This window comes from Callithrix jacchus, chromosome 2, assembly GCF_049354715.1.
Source record: "Callithrix jacchus isolate 240 chromosome 2, calJac240_pri, whole genome shotgun sequence".
NCBI classification, from domain to species: Eukaryota; Metazoa; Chordata; class Mammalia; order Primates; family Cebidae; genus Callithrix; species Callithrix jacchus.
Genome location: NC_133503.1, coordinates 162,422,977 through 162,432,980, shown reverse-complemented (window position 1 = coordinate 162,432,980; position 10,004 = coordinate 162,422,977). Strand labels below are relative to the sequence as shown.

Below are 10,004 nucleotides of genomic sequence, written 5' to 3'. Positions count from 1 at the left end.
GCGCCTACCTAGTGAAATACGCCAGTGACAGAAAAACTGAGGCCAGGCCGTGCCAGCGAGGGTCTGGCCAATCATGGTACTGAAACAGCCAGCCAGCCCGGGGAAAGTAGCGGTGCTAGGGCCCAGGAAGCGATGTCACAAAGAACGTTTGAGTCTTGTGAACGAGGAATGTCGTTTTATTCAGCGCTACCAAGGGAGCAGCAATCGAGAAAACAAGGAGTCGCCGCTACTAGCGAAAGTGCGATGCGAAACCGCCAGTTCGGCATAGGAGCAGAGCCGTGGAAGAGCACCCTAATGGTCGAGCACCAGCTCGCCCCTGGTGCTCATGGGAGAAGGCAAGTTAGCAGGAACCTGAGACGTGATACTGGAAATCAGTAGAAAATAAACGCAATATTTACTTTACCAGGAAAGACAGTGGGTAAGGAAAAAAAAAAAAAATACCGTAACATTTAAATTAAGTAATGAATTTTTTTTTTTTTTTTTTTTGAGACGTAGTATCGCTCTGTTGCCCAGGCTGGAGTGCAGTGGCACGATCTTGACTTACTGCAAACTCCGCCTCCTGGGTTCATGCGATTCTCCTGTCTCAGCCTGCTGAGTAACTGGGATTATAGGTGGGTGCCACCACGCCTGGCTGATTTTTTTTGTCTCCTTAGTAGAGACAGGGTTTCACTATGTTAGCCAGGATGGTCTGATTTCCTGATCTTGTGATCCGCCCGCCTGGGCCTCCCAAAGTGCGGGATTTCAGGTGTGAGCCACCGTGCCTGGCCTGAAAATTTTAAAAGCAAATAGAAATGAAATAAAATACACCAATAACCTTGCTCCCAGAACAAGATACACACACACACACACACACATACACACACAGAGCAATTGCAAACAGTGTCGAACGGTGCCATACTACCATTCTATTTGTTAGCACTAAACCCGTGCCTCTCTTGTGCGCCTATCCAAAGTTTCCTTGGATTTAGGAGAAACAGCTATAGGGAAACCGGCATTTGCGACACCAAAATTTCCTGTAGCTTACATACCCAAACTTCTATATGAGTGAAAAATCACCACCATAGCCAGAGCGAGACTACTGTGAAATCTAATTTGATATGACTAAAAGATTCCAGACACTACTAAATTGTTTAATTGCATTTTGCAGTACCCAGATTAATACAGGAGTTATAAAACGCACGCATGGCTATAAAGGGGGTTCCTATTATGAAACAGGAACTTGCTACTAAAAAGTTATGTAGGCACGGTTAAAGCCAGAATTGTTACGACTAGAAATCGCAAACTGGAATAAATCTCAACTTGCTACGGTAAGAAATAACTAAACTCTGACTTGGTGGGACTAAGAAATCAGGAATTTGAGACCAGCCCAGGCAACATGGCGAAACCCCATCTCCACAAAAAAATACAAAAAAATTAGCCGTGCGTGGTGGTGCGTGCCTGTGGTCCCAGCTACTCCAGAGGCTGGGGTGGGAGGATCGCTTCAGCCCAGGAGGTAGAGGTCGCGGCACTGCACTCCAGCCTGGGCGACAGAGCCGGACCCTTATCAAGACAGAAAGAGACAGAAAAGAAAGAGAACCAAAGAAGAGAAATCACCATCGCACAGTTAAGTCTCCCTTGCTACACAGCTAAATAGTGACTTCCTAGGGCTAAGAAATCGCAGCCAAGACTAGACCGGGGTTTGTCCTAAATCGGGACTTGCCTGGGCTGAGAAAATCACATTTTGGCTATTGACTTGGACAAGAGGTAGAAATCACAGGCACTGAGTAATCGAAACTTGCTAGGACCAAGAAGCCAACGACGCGAGAAACTGCAGGGGCCTGCGACAGAGGCGCGAGCGGTGTGGCCACAGAACTGGGTTCTGGAGGCCGAGCCGGAGCCCGTGAGGCGGCGCTGGTGGCTCTGGGAAGAGACGACGCCCAGGCACCTCCCCGCCAACGACTCCAAGGATTAGCGGGTTTGCCAGCCTCCGCGCAACTGGCAGCGACTCCAAATCCCTCAGATCGGCGACCTGAGAGCTGCCACCACCGAGAAAATGGAGGCAACAAACTGCCGCGACCAAAGAACTCGACTCGGCGAAATAGCAGTGCCCGGAGCCTGCGAGTGACGCCAGCCGGAGGGGTTGCCAAGGACAATATCCGTTTTGGCGCTACTAACGGTGCTGTCGCGGAGAAAATGTCGACCCTCGGAAAAGAGGTTCTGGGACCGAGAAATTCGGTGCAACAAGTGCTGTGACAGAAAACCCCACCGCTGGCGCTGCTGGCGAAAAAGCGAATGAAACGCCGGGTGCTGCGACTGTGATACTGACTTTAGGACACGGTCCTCGGATGGTGAAAGGGACTGTCAGGAGCCACCACGTAATCTCCTACTGTGTTCAAATAGCGAAAGTGCTAACGAGAAATTGCCGGATGAGTTTACCTATGGGTGCTTCGCGCGGGACCCGCAGATTCGACAAACCAGAGGACTGGGACCTAGTACACTTCGACAAGTGGGAAATGGCTTACCAGCACAAATATTGCTTCTGGCTCGATGGTGCTGTCCATGAACATCCGCTGGCTCTAAGAAACGAGCTGCAGTGTCAGTTAGAAACCATGGGCACTGAGAAACGAGCGGGCTGCAACCGATCAACTGCCCACCCAGTGCCACTACGTTAAAGTACTGCGGGCAATACTCCCATCCTCCGTCCTCAGATGAATCCCCTCCCGCTTAAGGAGAGCTTTATTTTTCAAGGCCGGGTGTCTGGGCTCACGCCTATAATTCCAGCACTTTGGGAGGCCGAGGCGGCTGGATCACGAGGTCAGGAGTTCAAGACCAGCCTAGCCAAGATGGCGAAACCCCGTCTCTACTAAAAATACAAAAATTAGCAGGGCGCGGTGGCAGGTGCCTGTAATCCCAGCTACTCGGGAGGCTGGGGCAGGAGAATCGCTTGAATTCGGGGGCGGGGCTGGGGGGGCGGGGCTGAGGTTGCAGTGAGCCGAGATGGTGCCACTGCACTCCATCCTGGGCGACAGAGTGAGACTCAGCCTCGAAAATAGAAAGAAAAAAAAAGAAGGCCTTTATTTTTCATAGCGAATTCGGGATCCCTGATTACCCAGCGTCCCAGCAACCGACCCCTTGCGATGTGCATGGGAAAAGGAGGGAGTGTAGGGACTGAGACCCAGGCGGATTAGACAGGGATGGGAACAAAGTAAAAGCCATTCGAGTCCCCAACCGTTTCCCACTGCAAAGAACAGACCTTCCAGTGGCTGGGCTCGACCCTTTTCCTGGTCAGAGCCCTCAAGGCTCCTAAGGACGAAGCTGACATCTCATCTCTTTGGAACTTGAAGCTCTCAGTCCAAGACCTCCGTGGAGAGTGAAAGACACAGTGCCGCCAGACACAGTGCTGCCCAACCCAGGCTTTAGGCCTGCCCTGGCAACCAGGTACCTCTTCAGGGGATGGAACTCTGTGGGGACTGCTATTTTATTCTGATGGTTGACTCTGTCAGATGGCCTTGAAATATGGGAATAATCGTTGGAAGATGGTAGGGGAAATAAGAACTGTAAGACTTTAGCAGAGGATGTGTAGATTGATGGTGAGGCCTCTGCTCTGTCTCCCCTTGAAATCTTCAAAGGGCAGTTCCCATTTCTATCACCTTTGACCTTTGAAATTAATCCCTGATGTCTTCTCCATCTTTGGGAAGTGCAATGCAATTTCAAGCTCTTGAATCTTCCCTCTCCCCCATTTGTCAAATATACTGACACTACAAACTCCTTTCTTATAGAGGAAGCATGAAACTGCCATTAAGCAAAAGGAAAACATCACTTTCCGGAACCTTTCTGGTTTCTTTAAAAATCTACACTTTTGGAAGTGATCCCCCAGAGAGACCTCCAGACTCTACCATGAATGTCTCCAGCTGTATTCATCATGTCTAAGCCTCACCCTAGCTTATCCTGTTCAAATCATTTCCACCTTTTTCTGGGTGAACATGGGTGGATGTCAGACCAGAGGAGAGCACAGAATGCACTAGACAGGTAAGAAGACCCATTTTTTTTTTTTAGTAATATATATATTTTAGTATTTTATTTTAGAATTTATAAAGTAGTTTGCCATTGATCCTATAATTTGTTATAAAGTAGGTCCGATAATCACATTTTTTTCATGCTGAAGCTGAGATATAAACGATTAAGGGTTTTTTTTTTGTGGGAAAAATTGGACAAAATACAGAATTATCAAAACTAGATTCACTGACTCTATTATGTCTGCTAGGTGTAAGAAAATGACAGTCTTCTAATATTTATTGAGAATCTGTAACTGTAGAAATTTTAAGAGGTTTTGAGTCCATTCCAGTATAAATATAAGGCCAAAGTGCTCCTGTAAAATCATCATTAAAAGTATAGAGTAGAGATCTATCGTTCAAATTATAAAAGGAAACTTCATTCTTTTCATAGTCTAAAAAAATGCCAGTCTTACAGGTGTTACTTTTGGCAGCAGATTAATTCCCTTATGACCCAATACAATAATACAATATAATTATCCCGACCAGATCGCCAAATTCCCCATAATCCATCCTGTACTAAAGTTGGTGGACTCCTTCTGGGAAGAGAGTCATTACAGACACCAAGGATCCATTCAGGCTTCTCTTTCACTTCTACTTCCCAGTACTGCTGGCCACAGCTATAGCCTTTAGAACCCAGGCAATAAAGTCTTCTTGGGTTTGGAGGTAAGTTTTGCATTGTATTTCCGTATCACAGTTTTTCTGTCTGCTGAGACTGTAGTTTAAAATGTGCTGTTTCAGGATCTAGAATGACATCTACTTGAAATCGCTTGATAATTTTGTTTAGGCCAGAATATTGTGGAGGCAGACAGTAACCATATTCTTTTAATCTGAATGAAAAAGGTTGAGGGAATTTAAAATTTTTGTATCTGTGATAGATATCCTTAACATTTGCCAGTAATTCCAGTCCTGACTTCACATATATGCTATCTCCTTTAGTAGATATTTTAATGAGGAGATATAATCTAAAAATTTTGTTTACTTGTGTTAAATAGCCATCTCTTCATCTTGTAATTGCCCAAGAACAGTCTCTTGCTCATTTTGGAGAAATAACCTAAGTTGCTCAAATTCAGACTTGCCTCCTTCTTCCCTATGTTTTACCTTTTTCTTCAGTTCTAATGATTTTCTGGTTTGCATAGTTAGACTCATTTTGTGCTCTCACTTTTCACTCACTCCAAAGGTGGTTACCTCCAGTCCTCCTCTCTATACCCCACCTTTTCTTCAGCTCCCAAAGGCATCTTCAATTGCTTCCTTTTGCAGGCAGTAGAATAAAGGAAAGAGGTCAGTGTCAATAGAAGAAAAGTTACAGCCACTTTATCTAATTGAAGATACTGTGCAGAGCCTTTGAAAAAAACAAAATATCTTGCCCACCATTCCCCTCTCTCCATTTCCACGCTAGCATCCTATTTTAGCAAAAATGCTGGAATCAGCACCTCTGGAGGGAAGGGGTCACCCTTCCAGGTTAGGAGTGTGGAGAGGAGCTATGGAGCTCACTCCCCTAAAGGAGGGGGCATTGTAGTTCCAGCATTCAGTTTCTGTCTAATTCCAATATGGTGTTTGTGTGGGGTGGTCAGAGACAGGGCAAGTCAGAAACTGCATATTCCTGAGGAAGAGACTATAAGATATTTGCATTTGGAAAATGAGAAGAGGTGCTGATATGCATTGGCTCCGTGTCCCCACCCAAATCTCACCTTGAATTATAATAATCCCCATGTGTCAAGGGTGGGACCAGGTGGAGATAATTGAATCACGGGAGTGGTTTTCCTCATGCTGTTCTCATGATAATGAGTGAGTCTCAAGAGATCTGATAGTTTTATAACCATCTGGCATTTTCCCTGCTGGCACACTCTCTCCTCTCAGCCCTGTGAAGAGGTGACTTCCACCATGATTGTAAGTTTCCTGAGACCTCCCCAGCCTTGCAGAGCTGTGAGTCAATTAAATCCTCTTTCTTTATAAATTACCCAGTTTATTCCACCTGATTTTGGTAAGAATAAATAAATGAATAAATAAATTACCCAGTCTTGGATATTTCTTCATAGCAGCTTGAGAACAGACTAATACAGATGTGGTGGAGCTGGGTGCTGGATGGCAATGTCAGGTATATGCAGGTTCCAGGCACCAGATCAAATCTAGAATGAAAATTGTGGGACACAAACCACAAATGATGTCCAGCCTTTAATACTTTCCTTCATTGTTTGTCATATAAAAAAAACGAAGAAAAGCTTTTTTTTTTTTTTTTTTTTTTTTTTTTTTTTAGGTGGAGTCTTGCTCTGCTGCGCAGGCTAGAGTGCAGTGGCATGATATTGGCTCACTGCAACCTCTGCCTCCTGGGTTCAAGTTATTCTCCTGCCTCAGCTCCTGAGCATCTGGGATTACAGGTGCACACCATCACACCCAGTTAATTTTTGTATTTTTAGTAGAGATAGTGTTAGACCATGTTGGCCAGACTTGTCTCAAAATCCTGACCTCAAGTGATCTGCCTGCTTTGGCCTCTCAAAGTCCTGAAATTACAGGCATGAGTCACAATACCCAGTTAAAAAGTGTATTTTTGAAAAAAAAATCATATTTTTGTAAAATTTTAACAAGATAAACCTAGCTAAACTAATATATACTATATACTAATATATAATATATACTAACAAAACTTGAGTTATTATTGACTAAAGGAAGGTGACACAAAATGGAAACATTTTTAAACATTCAAAAAAAAAAAAACAAAATCAAGGGTAGTCTTTACACAGAAGAGGTATGCACAGGTGAATTGTCTGGGAAGTCAGGAAATTGCACAGAAGCTATGCAAGTCATAGATTAGAAAGGCAAGAATCTACATTCATGCTTTCCAGAACAGATGAGGAGATACTTTTTCTCAACCTTCTTAGATTCAATGGCTGAGCAGGGAGTGCTGTGAATTCATCTGACAACAGACAGGTTAACAGGAGAAAACGCATATATGTTTATTAATTTTTAATCTAATATGCATGGAGGCATCATAGATAGAACTGAATATCTAAAAAAGTGGTGAAATTTGAGACTTTATATATCATCTTAATGATAATGGCAGGAGGCAGACAAATCCTAGGGAAACAAGGGTGGGTCCTGGTGAAACCCCATCTTCAATCCAAAGACAGTTTAAAGTCTGAAAGCCAAGCTGCAAGTCTCCGATAAATCCACTGACTGGATCAAGAATCTCTCTTCTCATTTAGCACATTTTCCTCTAATTGATCCCCACACTTCCCCTAGTGCATTTTCCTCTGATTGGTCCCCATACTTCACCTATTTTACATATACCTACCCTTCCCTAATTGGTTTTTTACACAGTTGTGCCTACCTTTGAGTGGTGCCTTTGTTTTAGCCTTTTTTTGCATATGCACAAACAAATCAGCATACATGCCCCCATTCTGATCCCATAAAAGCCCCAGACCCAGCCACATTGGGAGAGAGACCACTCAACTTCTGGTGGAGGACCACCCTCGAATCCCCTCTCCACTGAGAGCTGTTTTGTGTTTCAGTAAAACTCTTCTCTGCCCTCCTAACTTTTTCGTTGTCAGTGTAACCTCATTCTTCTTGGATGCAGGACAAGAACTCAGGACCCACCAAATGCAGGCACAAAGAAGGCTGTAAAATGGAAAGCAGCTGTTGGACCGAGTCAGCCCCAGAGCTTTAGGCCAGAGTGGGACCATGGGACTGATAGAGCTGTTAACATACTAACATCTGTGAGGCTGCAGAGAGTGGGACTAAAAGAGCTAATAGCATGTTGTAACACCCCCTCTGGGGCTTCGGGGTTGCAGGTACACCTGTTTGGGTGCCACCATATTCTCCTCATCTGGACACCAGAGTCCAACATAGGAGTCACTTGCAACATGCCTGGTCCAACCTCAAGTCCCACATGGAAACTGCTCTTGTGCTGGCACTTGGAGCACCCAGTGCCAGCACAGGAGCACACTCACTGCCTCCTGCCAGGGGCTGAGTGCACAGTCACAGGGGCCACGGGATCTGTACCAGAGGGCAAGCCAGGAACAGCCCAGTAAGCTGAGTAGAAAAGCCACCTCCTGTGGTGAGCCTGGGCCCCAGCAACGCCTGGGCAGGGGCAAGGGCATTGTTAGCCAGAGGTCTCTGGCTGGCAAAGTGGCTGAGAAAAATCCTGTGTCATTAGGAGATGGGGAGGGGCAGAGGGGCACTTATGGAAATACAAATGACTTTTTTAGAAGATAAATGGTCCTTTAGAAGAATAAATAATAGATATGACAGCTTTTAGAGAATGCCTGTTTGGGTAGGGTCATTGTAATCCCCCAACGATTTCATTTTGCCCATTGTCCACAAAAGCCAATGCACTGAGAATAGCAGCTTTTTTGCAGCAGAGAAAGAGTTTAATTATTGCAGGGCTGGCCAAGTAGAAGGACAGGAGTTCATTCTGAAATCCATCTCCCTGAGAATTCTTAGGACAGCATTTTTAAAGGACAGTTTGGTGAGCAGGGTGCTAGGGGATGGCGACTGCTGATTGGTTGGGTTGGGGATGAAACTATTAGAGGGTTGAAGCTGTCTTTGTGCACTAAGACAGTTCCTGGGTAGGAGGTCACTGGTCTGGGTATCAGTTGTTCTACCAGAAATGCAAAGTCTGAAAAATATCTCAAATACTGGTCTTAGGTTTTACAATGGCAATGTTATTTATAGTAGCAATTAGGGAAGTTACAAATCTTGTGACTACCCTTATGTGACTCCTGAGTAGTAAACAATGACTTATCATTTAACTGTGCATAAGTGTTAGCAGAATTCAGGCACTTCCCAAAATTCTAATATTGTGCCCTTTCATTAGTTTTACAAAGATGGTTTCTTCGGTTCCTGAACTACACAGGAGAGTTTAGGGAAGGGGCTATTATGTTCCTTGTCTTAAGATTAAACTGTAAACTAAACTTCTCCCATAGTTAGCTTGACCTATGCCCACGAAAGAGCCAAGAGTCAGCTTGTGAGGTTAGAAGCAAGATGGAGTCGGCTGTCAGATTTCTCTCACTGTCATAATTTTTGCATAGGCAGTTTCCTGAGGACTTCTCTTAGAGATTAGACTTGCTGTGGGGTGAGGATGAATGACAATTGAGTCTTTTCAGGAGGCACTCTTTTTAGCCATAAAAAGAATTTCAGGACTCAAATGCCTTCAGCTTAAAATAATTCTTATGCCAAAACAGTATATTTTGGGGTGACATATTCTGATCCCCTTCACCAATCCTTTTAGTCAGAGAAACTCCCAGTTTTAACAATCTTCTGCTCCTTCGTCAGATTACTGACTCTTGATTTGAGACTGAGAAATGATGGCAACAGTTACAACCTGTTAGACCAGGTGAAAACAAAAATCATGAAGAATAGTGAAAAAATAAAAGAGAAAATACCACAGGGTAGGTAACTGTAAATGAGAAAGTAAAGAATATTGCCTGTTGTTTTTTTGTAGCAACCGAGAACTCTACCAAGTCAACAGGTTCACCTGCAAAAAATGAAGCATTTGCTTTTAAACCTCCTGGATTAAAAATGCAGTCTACTGACTTCCTGTTTAATCTTAGTTTTGTATCCTTGCCTGCAGCTCAAAGGAGTTCCCTTTCAGATACTCTTCACAAATGTTTGATAGGTTGTAAACCCCAGGATCCACGAGTTCCTTCCAGTGCCATGCAGAGTAGCTCTGGGACAGCTTTCTCAGTACAACTCTGGATACTTTCTTATCCCTGGTTCCTTGTTTTGTTTTGTTTCTGATACATTTGCTTCTAGTAACCTAGGATTCAGACAGTGGCTCCAAGAGCTCACCCAATCTTGGCTTCTGACGCAATCGTGGCTAAAAACAACATGCATTCCTTTCTTGTGGGAGGAAAGCAGTGGTGTGTGGAGACAGTATGAACCTGGGCTTGCAACAGCAGAGCTCAAATTACACAGTGTATCCTGAATCCATGAATGTTGTGGTGTTAATTTGAACCACTAAGAGGCCTCGTGAAT

General features: G+C 44.4%; 1 protein-coding gene and 1 pseudogene across 6 annotated transcripts in view; one reads left to right on the top strand and one right to left on the bottom strand.

The window, feature by feature from the left end:
• Positions 1-1,811: 1,811 nt before the first annotated feature.
• The window catches only part of ZNF131 (zinc finger protein 131), a 109,360-nt gene continuing 101,167 nt past the window's right edge, over positions 1,812-10,004 (top strand). For 4 of the 5 annotated variants that reach the window (XM_078365526.1, XM_078365523.1, XM_078365527.1 and 1 more), the window contains exon 1: positions 1,812-4,008. The gene's annotated coding sequence lies outside the window, so the exon portion shown is untranslated. The remainder of the gene's footprint in view (positions 4,009-10,004) is intronic. The other variant, XM_054252265.2, reaches the window with a different exon arrangement.
• LOC100401578 (tripartite motif-containing protein 60-like) lies at positions 4,091-6,237 on the bottom strand (annotated as a pseudogene). The gene has a single exon (XR_013532317.1). The product of XR_013532317.1 is annotated as a tripartite motif-containing protein 60-like (transcript).